At 34.4% G+C, this 19,703-nt stretch overlaps 2 protein-coding genes across 3 annotated transcripts in view; both read right to left on the reverse strand.

Moving 5' to 3' along the window:
• LOC136036005 (choline O-acetyltransferase-like) overlaps window positions 1-3,277 on the reverse strand; it is a 181,730-nt gene extending 178,453 nt beyond the window's left edge. The window contains exon 1 of the mRNA XM_065717922.1: window positions 3,176-3,277. The gene's annotated coding sequence lies outside the window, so the exon portion shown is untranslated. The remainder of the gene's footprint in view (window positions 1-3,175) is intronic.
• The window catches only part of LOC136036006 (vesicular acetylcholine transporter-like), a 32,244-nt gene extending 14,286 nt beyond the window's left edge, over window positions 1-17,958 (reverse strand). The window contains exon 1 of one of the 2 annotated variants that reach the window (XM_065717923.1): window positions 17,795-17,958. The gene's annotated coding sequence lies outside the window, so the exon portion shown is untranslated. Of the gene's footprint in view, window positions 1-3,179; window positions 3,289-17,794 lie in introns of those variants that run through there. The other variant, XM_065717924.1, reaches the window with a different exon arrangement.
• Window positions 17,959-19,703: the final 1,745 nt, after the last annotated feature.

Genomic DNA, 19,703 nt, shown 5'->3' on the forward strand with positions numbered 1-19,703 from the left:
TCGTTACGCGCCATAATAGTTACGCGCCATTGTAGTTGTGTCCCTATGTCCCACCTGTGAATATAGATATATATATATATATGGTTTTAACTACGTAAAACTTGCGAATATACAACATTCTTTGCTGTCCCATTGTCTTTGCATATAAATAGATTGTCAGGTTATCCCCCTGTTTCCCCCGGTGTCCCCGTTGTAGTTGTGTCCCTGTGTCCCGGTCGTCATTTATATTCCCTGTGTCCCGGGTCCCGGTCATCATTTGTATCCCGGTGTCCCGGTCTGTATATACATTCGTTTTTTAGTTTTGTTTTTCTCCTTTATTTTTTTCCTTTTTTTTTCTTTTTTAGCTTATTTAGATTTTTAGATTTTTTAGTTTTTTTTATTAGTTTTTAGTTTTTATTTCTTTTTAGTTTTTTTGTCCCGGTCGTCATTTATATCCCCCTGTTTCCCCCGGTGTCCCCGTTGTAGTTGTGTCCCTGTGTCCCGGTCGTTATTTATATTCCCTGTGTCCCGGTCGTCATTTGTATCCCGGTGTACCGGTCTGTATATACATTCGTTTTTTAGTTTTGTTTTTCTCCTTTATTTTTTTCCTTTTTTTTTCTTTTTTAGTTTATTTAGATTTTTAGATTTTTTAGTTTTTTTATTAGTTTTTAGTTTTTTTTTCTTTTTAGTTTTTTTGTAGTTTTTACCTTCTTTTTAGTTTTGTTAATTTTTTTTTTTACTTGTGTCCTGGTCGTCATTTATACTCCCTGTGTCCCGGTGCTTTGTTGATTGCTAATCGAACATTCCTTTTGTCCTGGTCGCTTTCTCTTTGAGTGTCGTCATTTATTTTTTTCTTTTTTAGTTCTTTTAGTTTTTACCTTTTTTAGTTTTTTTTTAGTTTTTAGTTTTTTTAGTTTTTTACCTTTTTTTAGTTTTTTTAGTTTTTTAGCTTTTTTATTTTTTTTATTAGTTTTTAGTTTTTTTGTAGTTTTTGCCTTTTTTTTTAGTTTTTTGTCCTGGTCGCTTTCTCTTTGAGTGTCGTCATTTATTAGTTTTTTCCTTTTTTTTTTAGTTTTTTATTGGTTTTTACCTTTATTTTAGCTTATTTTTCAGTTTTTTCCTTTTTTTTAGTTTTTTTTTATTTTTTATTTTTTTTAGTTTTTTACCTTTTTTTAGTTTTTTTAGTTTTTTTAGTTTTTTAGCTTTTTTACTTTTTTTATTAGTTTTTAGTTTTTTTTTGTAGTTTTTGCCTTTTTTTAGTTTTTTCAGTTTTTTTTTTAGTTTTTTATTGGTTTTTACCTTTATAGTTTTTTTAGTTTTTTAGCTTTTTTATTTTTTTTATTAGTTTTTAGTTTTTTTTGTAGTTTTTGCCTTTTTTTAGTTTTTTCAGTTTTGACGTCACCTAATCCAGTTTTTTCAGGTGACGTCACCTGACACATCCATCCACACATCCATCCACACATCCACAGACAGACAACTTATTTTTATATATATAGATAGATAGATATATATATATATATATATATATATATATATCGCCACCTTAAAATGCCGAAGTTTAAGTAGTTCGACTTGGTTTAAGTCCACTTCGCAGGATATCCTCTCTGACCATCAAGAGTAATAAAAGTTACAACTGAAGGTGACAGGGATTCCAAATACTCTATTTTCTGCTACGGTCAGCATAGTGAATATATATTCGCTGAGTCAAATATCACGTCCGAAAAGACTAAATTTAAACAGGCCTCAAAAAACAAATCGAAAGGACTGGCTAAGCTTTCGCTGAGCTACAGTCGATGCCTGATACAAATCGTAGAAGTAAGACTTTTGCCACAATGGCACATCTAAGATTTTCCTCTTCTTGTTATTTTGGTTCAATCCACCAGCATGTATTCCACATTAAAAAAAAATTGAATTACAAAACCCAAAAGTGAAGTTTTTTGTGTTGATATTCTTGGCACCTAAAAAATGTCACATTTACATTAACATGAAGAGAAAAATCTTAGCAAGAATTACGCAACACAAAATTGTTCAGTTAGTTGGTCAGTTTCATACCTCAGCAACAGCCATTCATCCTTCCAGCGGCATAGTAATTATTACTGTTTCAAAAGCGGAAGTATGGATTTCTTGTGGGCCCATAAACGGAATTAAATTATAATGCTTGTCAATAGAGATTGTGAATGAGAAGCAGAAAAAAAAAGATGGCCTAGTTTTGTTTCAGTGTGATTAGAAACTTTAATCTTGCTTAAATATTTCCTGTTCATTAAACATGCTGTTGTCGGTAAGAACAAGTGTTGCTTTTCACCAGTGTTCTGTTATGAAAAAATCAAAGAGTGAAGGCTTAAACTGAATAAACTTTAAGCTGTAGTGGTGCTTATTCACGAAATCATAGGGGGATGTTGGGATGGGAATTTGTTTTTCAAGATCTCCCCGGGGGAGAGGGGGATTGGGAAGAAATTCATTTATTTCCGTTCAACATTTTTAGATAATATATTATCTGGATGTCCAGGTCAAGGCTATATCAAGGTGGAGGTTTATGGGGTTTGAACCCTCCCCTCCGAAAATATTTTTCTGACTCATAAATATGTAATGATGCGTCTTAAAATAAGATTTGTACCCCCGTCCACTCCCGAAAAAGAATCATGGATACGACCCTGGTCCAAATAAAAAAAAAATGTAAAAAACTGAAGATTAGAAACGAAGCTTATTTGTGGAAAACCTTATCAATGTGGAGAATGATAATTGTATTACTCATGCCCTTCTCGTGGGGACCCGTACAAGCTTGGCTGTTAGGCTTTTGCGTATATGCATTATTATGCACTATATATATATATATATATATATATATATATATATATATATATATATATATATATATATATATATATATATATATATATATATTACAATTATTCAAATGAATGAATGTTTACATAACCAGCCCATAAGCCTCATAGTTTATAGCTATTTTGCAAGGTAAGTTGTTGCTTCAGATTACATTCCAAACTCGACACAAATCTGATTCAATTTCAAGCTGAAATTACTGTTACTCGATATTTACTGGTATCGCTTAAATGGTACTGAGTCAAGCAAAGCTCCATTATCGAACTTCTTCTCTATTTGCCGGTTCTTCAGCTAGTGTTCAGACTAAGTTGGTGCAAGGCTAATTTGATAGTGTGCATAGTTTAAAGACACTTACTAACTTCCTTTATTTGTGCTCTGTTGATAATTCCCCTTATGAGAAACTGAAAAAATCTCAGTTTTCTGAAGTGTAAGACCCTTGCTCATTCAAGGTCCCGATAGCAACCATCGACAACCTCAAAGGAACTTGTACTAACTTCTTTTGGATTCGGCGCATCTTGTTTTCTATTGGTTGAATTGAAATATGACGTCGTCGTAACTCTCTTCTATTGATTCCCAAGGAAAAGTAAGGTTTAGAATTTGAATTCCGTTGAAGATTTTATCAGAACATGTAAATATGGAAATAGGTTTTCCTTTTAAAGTAAACTTTTCTAAATTTTTCAGTTCTTGTCCTGAATTTATCATGAAAAATAAAAGGGTTTTACTAACGTTTATGATGTTTCTACGTGACGTTCTGATCTTTCCTGTTTTGCTTAGTAGAATTTTCTTAGTTTCAAGCTTCGTCTTAACAAGCTTCATACTTGAATATTTGTGAAAACTGTAAAATTAACCCTAACATTTTGAATTTGAAGATGCGTTATTGTTAATGGTTTGTGTTACGAATCATGCAGTTAATTTATATTCAATTAACCTTTGCAACTAGATCGATTTGACAATTATTGCTAAATTATCGGAACCACCAATCGCATCCCGCTGCTAAATTACTACTTACTTGGCAATTTTTGGCAATTATTTTTATTAAAATGTTGATTCTGCTACCAAGATCCACTGTTTAGATTTTTTCTTATAGTCAATCCAGTTGCTTAAGGATCAAATTAATATCAATTTTCATTATGATTGGACTGAAAACAAAAGTGAACAAGAACGTTAAAACACTAGAATATCATATCACCGTAGATAATATCATATCTGGAAGGTTAAAACTTGAAATAGACAAAAGCTAATCCAAGGGTAGGGGATTTACCCTTCATTAACATATTTTTCGTAACACTAGAGTTAAATTTGTCCCTCACTAGGTACCAAATATCCAATAAACCCAGCCAATTAGTAATTTTGATTACTGTGTTAATTTTTATATTTGATATGCTAATAAGAAGTTTGTTGTATCAATCCAATTGAAAACGCGCCTTATTTCCTTAAATTTAGTACATTTTTTTTTACCTAGTCTTTAATCACTATCAATTTGGGAAATTTAGGAAATTTTTAATCCTTCATCATAAAATGTCTTCATATAATGTACAGCTTTTTGTTTGAAAGTCAGTAAACGGGTACCTAAAACCATTCTCAGAGAGTTCCTCTGAAAGACATTTAAGAGATTCTCCCTTTCCTTTCGATGCGCTCGTATTTCAAAAACACACCTGACTCCTTTGATTACTGGTAGCGTCCAAATTTCTGATCTTGATTTAGAGTCGTATTTTCTTATTCTTTCAAAAAATTTTCAACTGAGAAAAAATCATACTGGGCTTTGGCTATTCTGATTTTTACACCTTTGCAGCATCTGCTGTCTTTACTGATATTACTTGATAGCAGATGCTGCAAAGGTGTAACAAAATTAGAATAGCCAAAGCCTTTACTTGATCAGTTTTCTTGTCACTCAACATCTACTCTTCACTTTTATTTATTCCTAGTTTAAGTGACTTAGTCTTTCTAAAATTAATTTTCAAACCACTTACTGTATCCTGATCCAGGCATTTATTCATTTTGCTAAGATTCTCATCTAGGACGCTTAAATTATCTATATAGTTTAAATCTAGGAAATATTTACCTCCCCATTTGATTCCACACTCTTCCATATCATTTGCTGGGCTACTTACGACAAATCCATCGAACTTGTCAATGTAAACTGGAATAGGCCATAGCCCTGCTTAATTCCTGACTAAACACCAAACCAACTACAAAAGTACTTTTTGTATATATTTCAATCTTTCTTATTTAAATAAATATTCTAATTTTCAGTATCATACTATGATTGTCCAATATAGAACTCAAGGCATTATTACTTTTAGCTCATACAACACACTATAATGAGCAATTAACGCCCAAAACAGCCTTCTTTCAAATATCAATTCGATTTGAGCAACCATCGTGGTCGTGAGCAATTAATGAGCAATTAACGCCCAAAACAGCCTTCTTTCAAATATCAATTCGATTTGAGCAACCATCGTGGTCGTGAGCAATTAATGAGCAATTAACGCCCAAAACAGCCTTCTTTCAAATATCAATTCGATTTGAGCAACCATCGTGGTCGTAGTTTTAGGGCGGTATAGACAGGAAGAATACATAGGGCCTTTTAATCAGGCATGGCCGAATTTGCTCCGTATGTTCAATTCAAAACGTTACAATATGCTCACCTTTTGCTTTAATTCTATCGATCAGCCCCTGGGCCTGAAATATGGCATTTAGATGTGTTTATCTGCAAAGGCCCTTGGGGCTCTAAAATTGTTGCATACGGAATTTTTATGCGGTATAAGCTTCAGCAAGATATTTTTGTCTATGTAATTCCTGATTAATTTTTTCATTCTAGTTAGTCATTAGCATAATCTGTGTTTGTTCTTAAAATGAATTTTTTTAAACTATACTATTCTTAACAATACATTTGTACAGTCCTAAGTTCAAAGATTGTGTAACAAGCCCATCTTTCTTCGAAGTTCTATTGATGGATTGTTTTCTATAAAATCAACAGCTTTTCATAAATGTGGGCCTTATTCAGGAGGGCGGATAAAGGTCATGTTGTCCTCGGGTTATAACATTTCGTTCTAGATTTTTGTGACTTAATTAGCTACCTTGAAATTTTAGCTTCATAATATGTTTGCCCTCGAGGGAACTGGGAGGAGGAACATTGCGAAGAAGGGGGCCTAGTCATGTCTTAAAAAAACACCAACTCGCTAGCGTCACGAAAAAGGCATTTCATGTTTCCATATGTAGAGTCTTAAAAATCTAGTGAAGGGGTTCTTAGGTATTCAAACTTTGTTTGGGCAATTTTTCAACTATAATTCACCTTTTTGGAGGAATTCATCCTTTTTACAAAACTATGCAACTTTATATTCCTACTTTTGATGATTAACCTTAAACTCTATAAAATTTGCATACTTAGAGTAGAAATCACAACGATAGGTATATTTTGTCATTTTTATTGTTTACAAACGTTTTCTTTGAAAATCTTGGTTAGTATTGGAACTAGTCGCTCTTTATTTACAGTTCGCTAAATCAAACCGCTTGATTAAATCCATTTATTAATCTAAGAAAGATGTAAAAGAAAACAAGGCCATTTGCCTTCTGAAAAAGGATGTATCTACTTTGTCTATATTTTATATACTTAGCAAACAGATGATGTTTAAGGGCTTAGAGACCTATTAGTTTAATCTTGAAAATACCAGACAACACAACCGAAATCGTAGGAAACATCCAACATATTTCAAACGCTACCTCTGCTGGATTACATTTGTGATTGGTGCTTGCCACAACATTGAATAAAAGCCAGTATTCACTGAAATTTTTTGAAGTTAAGGTGTTTATGAATGTTTAATCAAAAAAGAATTGTAACCTCTATACCGAATATGTGTCCAGTGTGTTGTTGTTGTTAGGGTTGACCCTGATCTAACTTATTTCCAAACTGATATATACTATCAGCCTCTAATTTTTGCTTTTTACATTTGGGGAAAAGAGAAATTATTTCGATAGTAGATGAATAATAAAACAACATGAAAAAAGTCTTTGAAAAAAACGCTAAACAATCACAACACAATAAATTCACAATATAATATTTAAACGGATAATTCTTATATATTTTTCGATAGTCGATTAGTTCTTTTAATCAGTCCCGTTCATTAATCCCTATTTCTTAATTACAATTTTCCTCTTTCCTTAATAAGATCAAATGACAGAACAAAATACGGTATGGCATATATCCAAATTAAGAAAATGGTAATAGTCTCCTACACACCTTTCTTTTGTAACATTTCTGATTAGAAACACCCTCAATGTTCCCCCTTAATTGGCCGCTATTCAGAAAAGTCTTTTCAGCTAGTCAAGGCTAACTAGATAAACATTACATCGTGACCTTAACAATTGGGACTAAAGCAGATAGCTTTTCTATTACTTTCTCTCCTTTCTTGAAGCAGCAATAGCTGCAACTCAGTAAAGACCAAACGACGGCCCATAGTAACCAAATGTTTCAGAATGTGTTTAAAAATAGAAAATTGTCTAATGAGAAAAACTTTCAATTAATGTTAGTAATGTTAAACTAAAAAAAACAAGTTTTTTCAGCTGAAATTAAGAAGCAACAATAAAACCGAAAACGAATAGAAATCATTCCTTATATGAAGGGAGCTACCCCCTTCTCAATGCCTCATTTTTACGCTAAAGTTTTTTAGTACTTAAGAAAAGCTCCTTATTCTAATTAAACGGGCCTCGTCATTCAGGAGTCGTTCCCAAGTAATTGGGACAAAGAGTCAAACTTTAGCATATAGAGCAAGGTATTGAAGAGGGGGTAACCCCCCACACAAATTCCTCCATGGAAAGTTCCTTCTGAGTAAAACCCACCCCCGAGCAATTCCTCACGAGAACTCCGTCTTCACTGAAAATTCCCCCCGGAAAATATCTTGCGGACAATTCTGCCTGGAAAATTCTCTTACGCCCACTTTCATTAAAAAAAGACTTGTTTTTATTTAATTTCTGATAGTTTTTCAATACCCCTTCCAAGGGAATTTTTTCCCCGAAAGCTCCCCTTTCGGGAGCTTTTTTTGGGGAGCATCCCTCCCCAAGTGAAACTATCCCCTTGGAAAACATCCACTCACCCTGCAGAGATTAGCCCCCCTCCCCTGAAAAATACCTATTTTCATCCCGATCAAATATTATATGTAAATAATGGGCAAATTTAATAATTTACAGCCCTTTCTCCAAAAGCTTTGGGAGGAGGTTGTGTAATCCCAGAGACAAAATTATTGGACCTTTCAACAATGTTAAATAAAATGGCTATCTCTAAATTTTGGTCGGACTACTTCGGGGAAAAAGGGTCTTAGGAGAGGTACCAGTCACATTCCATTCTTCTCGGTCACTTAAAAAGGACACAAGAACTTTTGGTTTTTGTTCGGTTGAGCTCTCTCCCGATCTTCTAGGTTCGATAAGATCACCCTTTGAGAAAAAAAAAATCAAAATAGACAAACAAAAAGACTAATCAATACGCATCCGCGATCCTTCTTCTGGCAAAAAAGAAAAAATACAAAATTCCAAATTATTGTAGACAAGGACTTGAAACCTCTTCATTAGGGTTCTTTGATTCACTGAATCTAACGGCGTGTATTCATTAAGGTGTCTTTACTTTTGGGGGTATTTCTCACCTTTTTCGAAAACCACCTAAGTTTTGCCAAACTTGTAGCTGTCGATGAGGAACATTAAATTCAATGAATCTTGTATATTTGGAATCAGGATAACAAGCCATATCTTTTGATGCAGCTATTGGTATCACATTTAGTCTTTTAGAGTTTCGGTTGTCATGAACTGTTTGAAAATGTTGTTTTGTGTAATTTTGATAAAGAGCCTGAAACCCCTTGAAATTGTTTCAGATGGAAACTAAACTATAAAATTCTAATTGTTATTGTTGATAACCCTGTTCGGGGTATTTACATACACCTACCTTGAACAAAAAGATTTTTCTTTTTTTCTTTTTGGCATGCGTTTTTTTTCTGCTTACGTGTCTTTTCTTTTCTGTTTTCATCTCCGCTAGCGGCGCACCGGAAAACAAAAGAGACCTATTTAATAACCTATTTAGAAGCTAAGTTTTATCTCTAATAGATTTTTATAAATTTGACTTGATAACGTAATTATAACGTACCATATGGGATCCGAAAAATAAAATTCGTGTGCCATTTCCAGAATCGAAAAAGCTGGGGACTAAAACATTATATAAGCATTAAGGGTTCATTTAAAAGCTAATTTTTATCTCTACACTTTTTGTGGGTTTGACTTGATAGTGCCATCATAAACTGCCATATGGCATTTAAAAATGCACAATGGGTGCCATCTACGGAATGAAACTACTGGGAAAAATTAAAAAGGTACTATTATTATTTCCATGGTTGTAAAACCTAATCCTGAGGTTTACAATTCCCCTCTTCTATGTTCTCGCTCCCAGCCCCTTAATATTATTCATAAATCATCTACTGACTAACAGAGCTAGAAGACTACAGCAGTATGATAGAGCTGTTTAAGGGTTCATTTAGAAGCTAACTTTTATAATTAATCACCTTTTATAAAGTCGGCGTGATAACGCCAACAGAAAGCGCAGTATGGCACCAAAAAGTGCACATAGAGCACCAAAAATAGGCTTTTTTCAATAAAAAAAACTCATAAAAAGAGTTATTTCAAAATCTAGACCCGGACAAAGGTTGGCACTTAGACACCCCTCCCTTCAATTGCCATCAATGGAGCATACATACAGGTAACATTGTACAGATATGTTTAAAGGCTCAATTTAAAGCTATTGCTTATTTCAGCGTGCTTTTTGCAAATTTATAGTAGAAAGAGCATTAAAAAGCAATATAGAGCGGTGATAAAATTTTGAGGTCTAGGATACCTAAGGTTACTGTCTTAAATTTCTAGCATGTAATAAACGCATGATTTTTAATGCCCTATTTCATCAATAAATCATGTTAACATCATTATACCCTGCCTAAGTCGGAAAAAATATTTTTATGGGGTTTATTGTCAATTTTAAATAAAAAACGAGTTCTTTTCAACTGAAAGTAAGGAGTAACATTAAAACTTTAGGCAAACATAAATTATCACGTATACAGGGGGGCACCCCCTCCTCAACACCTCGCTCTTCATGTTAACTGTAATAAGGAGCGACCCGGATAAATAGTAAAGGAAACTCTAAAAACGGAATTTTGATGCTAAAAGATACATCAAAAGAATCGGATTTTCATGCTATATACGTTTCATCAAATTTGGTCTTTGTCATCAAAAGTTACGAGCCTGAGAAAATTTGCCTTATTTGGGAAAATAGGGGGAAACATCCCCTAAAAGTCATAGAATCTTAATGAAAATCACACCATCCTATTCAGCATATCAGAGAACCCAATAGCGAAAATTTCAAGCTCTTATCTACAAAAATGTGGAATTTCGTATTTTTTGCCAGAAGACAGATCACGGGTGCGTGTTTTTTTTTTTCTTCTTCTTGTCCCCAGGGGTCATCGTTTCGACCAAGTGGTCCTAGAATGTCGTAAGAGGGCTCATCCTAACGGAAATGAAATGTTCTAGTGCCTTTTTTAAGTGACCAAAAACATTGGAGGGCACCTAGGCCCCCACCCATGCTCATTTTTCCCAAAGTTAACGAATCAAAATTTTAAGATAGCCATTTTGTTCCGCATAGTCGAAAACCATAATAACTATGTCTTTGGGGATGACTTACACCCCCAAAGTCCCTGGGGGAGGGGCTGCAAGTTACAAACTTTGACCAGTGTTTACATTCAGAAATGGTTATTGGGAAGTGTACAGACGTTTTTCAGGGGGATTTTTTGGTTTGGGGGTGGGGTTGAGGGGAGGGGGATATGTGGGAGGATCTTTCCTTGGAGGAATGTGTCATGAGGGAAGAGAAATTCAATGAAAAGGGCGCAGGATTTTCTAGCATTACTATAAAAAAGAAACAATGAAAAAATAAACATGAAAAAGTTTTTTCAATTGAAAGTAAAGAGTAGCATTAAAACCTAAAACGAACATAGATTATTACTTATATGAGGGGTTCTAAAAATACTTTAGCATAAAGACCGAGGTATTTAGGAGGAGATAAATACCTCGCTCTTTATGCTAAAGTATTTTTAGGCATCTCAACTATTTATTCTACGGCCTTTCTGATTCAGGGGTCATTCCTAGAGAATTGGGACAAAACTTAAGATTTGGTGTAAAAAACGAGGGATTAACGACGGGACAAACCCCCTCATATACATAATAAAAATATAAGAATATAAAAGTTTGTTACGTAAGTTAATTCTTAAGTTACGTATATTTTTTACTAATAAAAACGTTCGTTAAAAATTAAAAGTTCTAGTTGCCTTTTTAAGTAACCGAAAAATTGGAGGGCAACTAGGCCTCCTTCCCCACCCCTTGTTTCTCAAAATGGTCTGATCAAAACTAAGAGAAAGCCATTTAGCCAAAAAAAAAAAAAAAATAATAGGCAACTTTCATTTTAATAATTTATGTGCAGAGAACCAAATCAAACATGCATTAATTCAAAAACGTTCAGAAATTAAATAAAAAAACTAGTTTTTTTAACTGAAAGTAAGGAGTGACATTAAAACTTAACACTAACAGAAATTACTCCGTATATGAAAGGGGCTTTTTCTCCTCAACGCCCCGCTCTTTACGCTAAAGTTTAACTTTATAGTAAGAGATAGTAAAAATAAGTAAAAAATAGTAAATAGTAAGAAAATAATTAGCGTGGGAGGGGGCCTAGGTGCCCTCCATTTTTTTCGGTCACTTAAAAAGGGCACTAGAACTTTTAATTTCCGTTGGAATGAGCCTCTCACGACATTCTAGGACCACTCAGTCGATACGATAACCGCTTTAAAAACAAAACAAAAAACAAATAAACACGCATCCGTGATCTGTCTGCTGGCAAAAAATGCGAATTTCCCCATTTTGCAAATAGGAGCTTGAAACTTCTCCAAAAAGGTTTTCTGAATGACTTTTAGGGAGTGTTTCTTCCTATTTTCTAAAATGAGGGAAATTTTCTCACGCTCGTCACTTTTGATGGGTAAGACTAAACTTGATGAAACTTATATATTTAAAATCAGCATTAAAATGCGATTCTTTTGATGTAACTATTGGTATCAAAATTCTATTTTTTAGGGTTTCAGTTACTATTGTACCGGGTCGCTCCTTACTACAGTTCCTTACCACGAACTGTTTGATATGCTATATCCTAGCAATTAGGTCCTTTGGAAATTTATTGGTATAGTAAATAGCATCAAAGCAGGGTTCATTAAATTTCAATACAAAAATCGCTTCATATTTTGTCCAAACGGCAGGGAGAAGTTTGAGAAGTTGAGAAGTTTAAAATACTAGAACATTATGTTTAGTTCTAGAAAATTATGAGGTATAGCAAATTAAGATGTTAATTAATTTTAGAAAGAAATGCAATTAATAAGCTTGAAGCATAGATTATATTTTGGTACATTTGGACCAGGGAACGGAAACAAAAAAACCTGGTGGCTTTTGGTATATAGTTGAAGTTCAAGGAACACACATTAGAATGGGTGCCTGTAAGCTTTTTTCTGGGAACAGAGGGCGAAAGTTTGTTGAAAAAGTGAGGTTTCCACTAAACGTTAGATAAATTTAAGGTTTGTAAAGGTTGTAAATGTAAAGGTTTCTATAAATGCTAGATAAATGTTATTTATTTATAAAAGATAATTGTTATTTATAAAAGATAATTCTATACTTATTAAAGATAATTCTATAAGGTTATTTATTAAAGGTATTTATAAAATATGATATCTTTTAATATTAGACTTCTCTGATTTTCATTATTTGTTAAGTGAGTGGCACAAATTATCTACCTGTTCCCCTTTACAACCCTTAAACATTAGAAATATGTCTGAGTTTGTCTGCAATTTTGGATCGTAAGTTGACTTGGGCTTCGCTAGCAAAATATTAGTAAAAGGCTGTAGCTCTAAGGTAAACTTGGTTATTTCTACACTCATGGGTTATCAGGGGGAGGGGTCCTTTAATGACTACAGATTGGTACCAAGAAAAATATTATCAAACTCTTTTTTAGAATCTTCCATTTTTAGAATCAAATAATTTATTCAAGATGGATGATTTTAAATAAAAAATTCTCAGGGAAAATTAGCTGAGTTTCTAAAAGTTTTGGCTATATGATTGTAGGAAGTGCAATTGATTCATCAATATTTCTACAGTAAAAAAATATGAAAGAAACAAAACATGGGACTTATCTCTAACATTTGAGAGAAAAAAAATAGTCCTTCACAGTTTTTGTTTTATGTTAATTGAAAGAAAACAGTTTCCCAGCTACATTTCATCTTAAGTTTCCATAAGTTGGAAAACACAGATGTCTTTGTTCCCACAAGGTTTTCCTCCCTCTTATTGCAACCGCAAATTATTAGTAAGACAAACAATGGAAGAGCTTTTACTAATGGGATATGGAACGATAGGGCCAAGGGAGATGATGTTATGTTAGTCATTAATAAAGGTGCGGTGACGGTTGACTTTGAAAGCATAAAAAAAATGAAGTAGGGACTCCATTCAAACGCCTATGAAGGAACTGTTTAACCCTTGACTGGTTAAGGGGGTCAAATAAATCACTGGAAATTCGTAATATTCTTAGAGCTGACCATCGTTTCACTCTTCAGTGATGTATTCCAGGAATTACCAGTAAAATAAACAAAGAGAAAATAACAGAGAAATGTATGTTGGTGTTACTAAGATAAGACAGGAGGCATAAGCGTATATCTTTTTTTTCGGAAAGAGGGGAGGGATGGCTCTGTTTTGGGTCTCCTAACACCTATCTTCTTCCAATAAGGATGTTTGATTCCTTTGGTCCAGAGAACAATCCTTAAAATTTTCAAGCTGATTGGACGGCCGAGATTTAACGCCTTCCCAGCATTTTCCCACTATAAAATCTAAGCATAAATTTAAGGCCCTTGCTTCTGGGTCAAAGTGGGTCATGTTAGCCTTAGGTGTTTTTCCATTTGAGCCATTCACAAAGTTTGAAAAAAAAATCTTTATCTAAAATTTTGATTTGATGCAATACCATACAACAGGGGTTCCCAGAGGCAAAACGGGCATGGGGAGGAGATAATTGACCTAGAATCACTTTTCACCCTCAAATACGTAACTGAAACCTTTAATTTCCAATCAATGAGGCTACTTACAAGTTTCTACGACCACCCATCCCATAAAAAACGACCAGGAAAAATCATACTTATAATCAAACAGTTCGTGGTAACGAACTGTAGTAAGGAGCGACCCGGCTCAAAAGTAACCAAAACTCTAAAAAATGGAATTTTGGTACCAATAGCTACATCGAAAGAATCGCATTTTAATGCTGATTTTAAATATATACGTTTCATCAAGTTTAGTCTTACCCATCAAAAGTTACGAGCCTGAGAAAATTTGCGTTATTTTAGAAAATAGGAGGAAACACCCCCTAAAAGTCATAGATTCTTAACAAAAATCACGCCATCAGATTCAGCGTATCAGAGAACCCTGCTGTAGAAGTTTCAAGCTCATATCTACAAAAATGTGGAATTTTGTATTTTTTTGCCAGAAGGCAGATCACGGATGCGTGTTTATTTGTTTGTTTTGTTTTTTTTCCCCAGGGGTGATCGTATCGACCCAGTTGTCCTAGAATGTTGCGAGAGGGCTCATTCTAACCAAAATGAAAAGTTCTAGTGCCCTTTTTAAGTCACCAAAAAAATTGGAGGGCACCTAGGCCCCCTCCCACGCTAATTATTTTCCCAAAGTCAATTGATCAAAATTCTGAGATAGCCATTTTATTCAACGTAGTCGAAAAACCTTATAACTATGTCTTTGGGGACGGCTTACTCCCCCACAGTCCCTGTGGGAGGGGTTACAAGTTCAAAACTTTGACCAGTGCTTACATATAGTAATGGTTATTGGGAAGTGTACAGGCGTTTTCAGGAGGATTTTTTGGTTGGAGGCAGGGGTTGAGAAAAGGGGGATATGCTGGGGGAACTTTCCATCGAGGAATTTGTCATGGGGGAAGAAAATTTCCATGAAGGGAGCGCGGGATTTACTAGCATTACTTAAAAAAAAAACAATGAAAAAATAAATATGAAAAAGTGGAAGTAAGCAGCAGCTTTAAAACTTAAAACGAACAGAAATTATTACCCATATGAGGGGCTCACCTCCTCTTAATACCTCGCTCTTTACGCTAAAGTATTCTTAGTAATTTCAACTATTTATTCTGCGGCTTTTGTGATTCAGGGGTCATTCTTAATGAATTGGGACAAAATTTAAGCTTTAGTGTAAAGAGCGAGGTACTGTCGAGAGGGCGAACTCCCTCATATATGTAATAAAAACATGAGAATACAAAAGTTCTTTACGTAAGCTAATTTATAAGTTACATATATCTTTTACTTTATAAAAAGATTCGTAAAAAATTAAAAGTTCTACTTGCCTTTTTAATTAACCGAAAATCGGAGGGTAACTAGGCTTCCTCCCCCGCTCTTTCTTTCTCAAAATTATTCGATCAAAATTATGAGAAAGCCATTTAGCCAAAAAAAATAAATATACAAATTTCGTTTTAATTATTCCTCTGCGGAGAGACAAAATCAAAACCTGCATTGATTCAAAAACGTTCAGAAATTAAATAAAAAAACAAGTTTTTTAAATGAAAGTAAGGAGCGACATTAAAACTTAAAACGAACAGAAATTACTCCGTATATGAAAGGGGCTTTTCCTTCTCAACGCCCCACTCTTTACGCTAAAGTTTTTTACTGTTTTAAAATGTAGAGTTAAGAGAAAGAGTAAAACTTTAGCGTAAAGAGCGGGGCGTTGAGAAGGAAAAGCCCCTTTCATAAGCGAAGTAATTTCTGTTCGTTTTAAGTTTTAATGTCGCTCCTTACTTTCATTTAAAAAACTTGTTTTTTTTATTTAATAGTACAAAAGAAACGTTTCGATTTTTGTTAAGTCAACGGTAATTGGTGGACTATGGTGTAATGAGATCACTGAGAAAAAAAAAACCACGAGTGACATTGGAACTGGCCTTCTGGGTCTTATCACTCGCTGCTAAAGTCCCTAATAATTTTATTATTGTGTTGAACTATGATTGCTTGATAACAGCAACTTAATGAGCGTGTGATTATAGGACAATGGTCATAAAACACAATTCTCCGCTATTTATGCCACACTCGTGATATGATAAAATTAGTGACTTCATCAAAATCGGGGTTAATAAAACCCCTTTATCTTATCACTGCGAGTATATATTTGTTTTGAAGAGCTATGTCGACGCCAGAATCCCAGGTCAGAAACCAATCTCACTACAACTAGGCCCCCCTCTTCTCACTGCCAGTTTTGATACTGCTACTACTAACAACACACCCCAGCACCAAGCCACCTGAGGCCAACAAAGCTACGCACGCTCTTCTTCCATCCCAATCTATTCAAATCTTCCCTCTTTACACCCCCAAGAACTTCCCGTTCCCTTTCAATTTTTCTCCATGACATCCTCCCACTCCAGACGAGACGACTTGCTTTCCGTTAACCCTAGACGGTTGGTCGAAAAGGACAATCTTCGGCAATCTTTCATCCTTCATCCAATGAACGTGCCCTAACCATCTCAACCTTTCATTTATTATATCCTTAGGAAGCGGGATTGAACCAATCTTTTCGTACAGTCTAATGTTTGAAATACGATTAGTCAGCCGAGTACCGAGAACAATCCGTAGGATATTTCTCTGGAAAACATCTAGTAAATCTTCATCCGCTTTTTGGAGCACCCATGCTTCAGTCAGAATCGTATCTGATCATTGTCATCGCTGTACCTTCCAATATTTTAAAACTTTTTTTAATTGTGAAAAAATACACTGAGCCTTGGCTATTCTAGTTTTAACATCTTGACTGCTCCCAATGTCTTTGCTAATAATACTAACAAGGTAAGTGAAGCTGCCCAACTGATCAATCTCTTCTTTACCCAACGTAACCTGTTGATCTTCACTTATTCCTAGCCATAGTGACTTCGTCTTCTTAACATTAATTTGTAAACCTATTCTAGCAACCTGAATGTGCAAAACCTCAAAAAGTTTTGACTTTTCTGGAAAGCCTTTACAAAAGCCTTTACATTCCCAAAATCGAATGACCTTTACAGATTGTTTCACTACTTCACAAATATTTTATGTTGGTATTTTATTTTAAATATTTATTTTATATTTTATTTTTAATATTTATTTTGGTAGGTTTCTCCACCTCTTAGCATAAGACTGGCCAGCTGCAAGGATCGAACTGTGGACCATTTGTTTCTCGGCTCAAACCATAAAGAACAGCCAGAGAAGTCCTTGATTTCTATTTTTATTGTTTTTTTAATGACTGAACCTGTTATTTCTAAAAATAAAGGTCGGATGAGCTTTTGGAGCTGTATAATTAGGACTGAGCGGAAATAAGTGACGAAGGAATAAACACGGGAAAATAGTGGTTTTGCGTATCATCAAACACTGAGTCCAATTTCTTTAGCTGAACTGAATGACGGTTTTAAGAAATTTATGGGCTGTAAAATCTCAAGGTGTATTTTGGTCGTTTTTTTACATTTTCAAAGGATGGTTACAATGTTTAGGGGTGGGGTCTTCCAGATGACTATAATCAATGTGCATTCGTGGCTAGTACTGGTTGAAGCTTGCCATCTATTCTTCAATACTAAATTATATACCGTTAGAAAGGTTTTGTCTCTTGTCCAAAAAACTAAAAGTAAAGCGGCCTATTTAGCTGTAGTGCTTTTGCTAATGAAGAGTTTTATTCTACTCGTGCAAAGAAACCTAACTTGGTATAACCACCAGAGAAAATGGATTTTACTTATTTTCATGTACTCTATAAGACCTCTAAGCAACAAATAATTCTGCGTTTTTCAATAAAGCTGCTCCCCTTCTGAAAGACACTCAGTTACCAAGTGAACTGTTATTTCAAAAATGGTAATGGTACTTACACCTTTTGTGGGTCTTAAACGAACCATCCTCAGAAAGAAACCATTTTAACTTGATAGGAAATCATAGAAATTACAGGACGTGGAATCAGACATTGCTTAGAGCATCCAAAAGCTTTGCTGGAGAAATCGCACTTCCCAAATTTTGAGGTTTTTTTCAAGCGACCACCAAGACTACTGGAAAAAACAATCAAATATCACTGCTAGACCACAAAAGTTATGAGCTGAGTGACGGGCAAAACCACAATCTTGCTCGCAAAAAAAGATTATCAAAAGTGCATAAAAAAAACCATTAGCTAAATCATATTGTTAATGGATTGCCGATTTTTCACTACAGGTCATGCTTTCATAGTCCAGATTCTTGGTGTAAAGTAATTTGTATCTGGTTACGCTTGTCGTATCTATAATGAAATCCTACCGGCATTAGACTTATATCTGTAACTTGCTGAGGGAGGAGGACCCTAATGCAAAAAAAAACATCTTTCGGTACGGGCCTACCAAAACCGAAAAGAAAAGCTTCAAAAACCTTTTATTCTGATCAGCTTGAAGCTTATATCTTTAATACTTGGGCCAAAAAAACCTAATACATAGAAGATTTCGTAAAAAAAAATTTGGTTTCTCCTGGATTTGGACCCAAAATAGTCAAATAACGTTTTTTTTTCTGATAGATTGGTAATTCCATCCTTAAAATCTGAGACCAAGGAGACCTTAATATACCAAAAACAAGTTGGGGGGACCTGGCTCCCAGAATAACTGTTAAAATTTTGGGCTCAAAATTTGTATTTGCAAATTCCTGGAACTTTAATGCAGAAAAAAAATGTTGGTTTAGGCCAGTTTGGGGTCGGATGGGCAAAGAAAATTGACCACAATTATCGTTTCTCCAATTGGCTGGAATAATTACAATGAGCTTAGACCAGGAATTGCTGCTGGGATATTTTTTTTTTCATCCCAGACAAAAAGACTAAAAGATTCGTGGTAGTCGTAAACAGACATACAAACTTCTTGCCAGGGACCGGTCTAAAAATATATTTATGAGCTCATAAGTGAAAGGGAACCCAATTTCAGAAAAAAAACGATTTGAGACGAAAGTAGTATCCCCTCTCTAGTTTCTGGAAGCCTCATAGGGTTTATATTATTTGAGCTACTAGTCCCTCAAGACGCTATTACGCATACCTGGGTATTGTGTAATATTATAGTGTACTGTAACAGTGTAGTACACGTGATTATTACATAATAAGGTTTGTTTGCTATGTGATGCAGGTGTCTGTTATATTAATTACTTAAAAATAAAACCGCAAGGACTAAGTAAAAACCTTCAGGGTCCCCACCAATCATTTTTTTTCTCTGAATATTACTTAATAGGGAGTTTTTCTTCAAGATGCACATGTTTATTACGTAAGAGAGAATATTTTCTATGAGACGCAGGTGCTTGTTACGTAACAGGGTTTGTTTACTTCAGGATTTCTTCTTTTTACGTAATAGGGTTTGTTTCCTTTTGGTGGTTACATAACAGGGTTTGATTACTTCAGGGTTTCTTTGGTTGTTACGTAATAAGGAATATTTTCTACAAGACATTCAAGATGTTTTTGGGATATTTTCTTCAAGATGTTCTTCAAGACATTTCTAGTCATTTCAGGGCATTGTTTAGGACATTTTTTTCATATAGTTTTTCAAGACGATTCAAGATATTTCATGACGTTTTTTAAGACATTTTTCTTCAAGACGTTTTTCAAGACATTTCAAGACGTTTTTTAAGACAATTTTCTTCAAGATTTCATTTTATTTCAAAACGTTTTTCTCAGGGAACCTTTATATTCCCAAAGATATATGTTTACATTAGGATTCGAAAGAGATTTACCCTCAAAGAAATCGACAGCTAGACAGCTGCAATATGAAAGCCTTTCTACTATTT

The sequence above is a fragment of the Artemia franciscana genome, chromosome 15 (assembly GCF_032884065.1).
Source record: "Artemia franciscana chromosome 15, ASM3288406v1, whole genome shotgun sequence".
Taxonomy (NCBI): Eukaryota; Metazoa; Arthropoda; class Branchiopoda; order Anostraca; family Artemiidae; genus Artemia; species Artemia franciscana.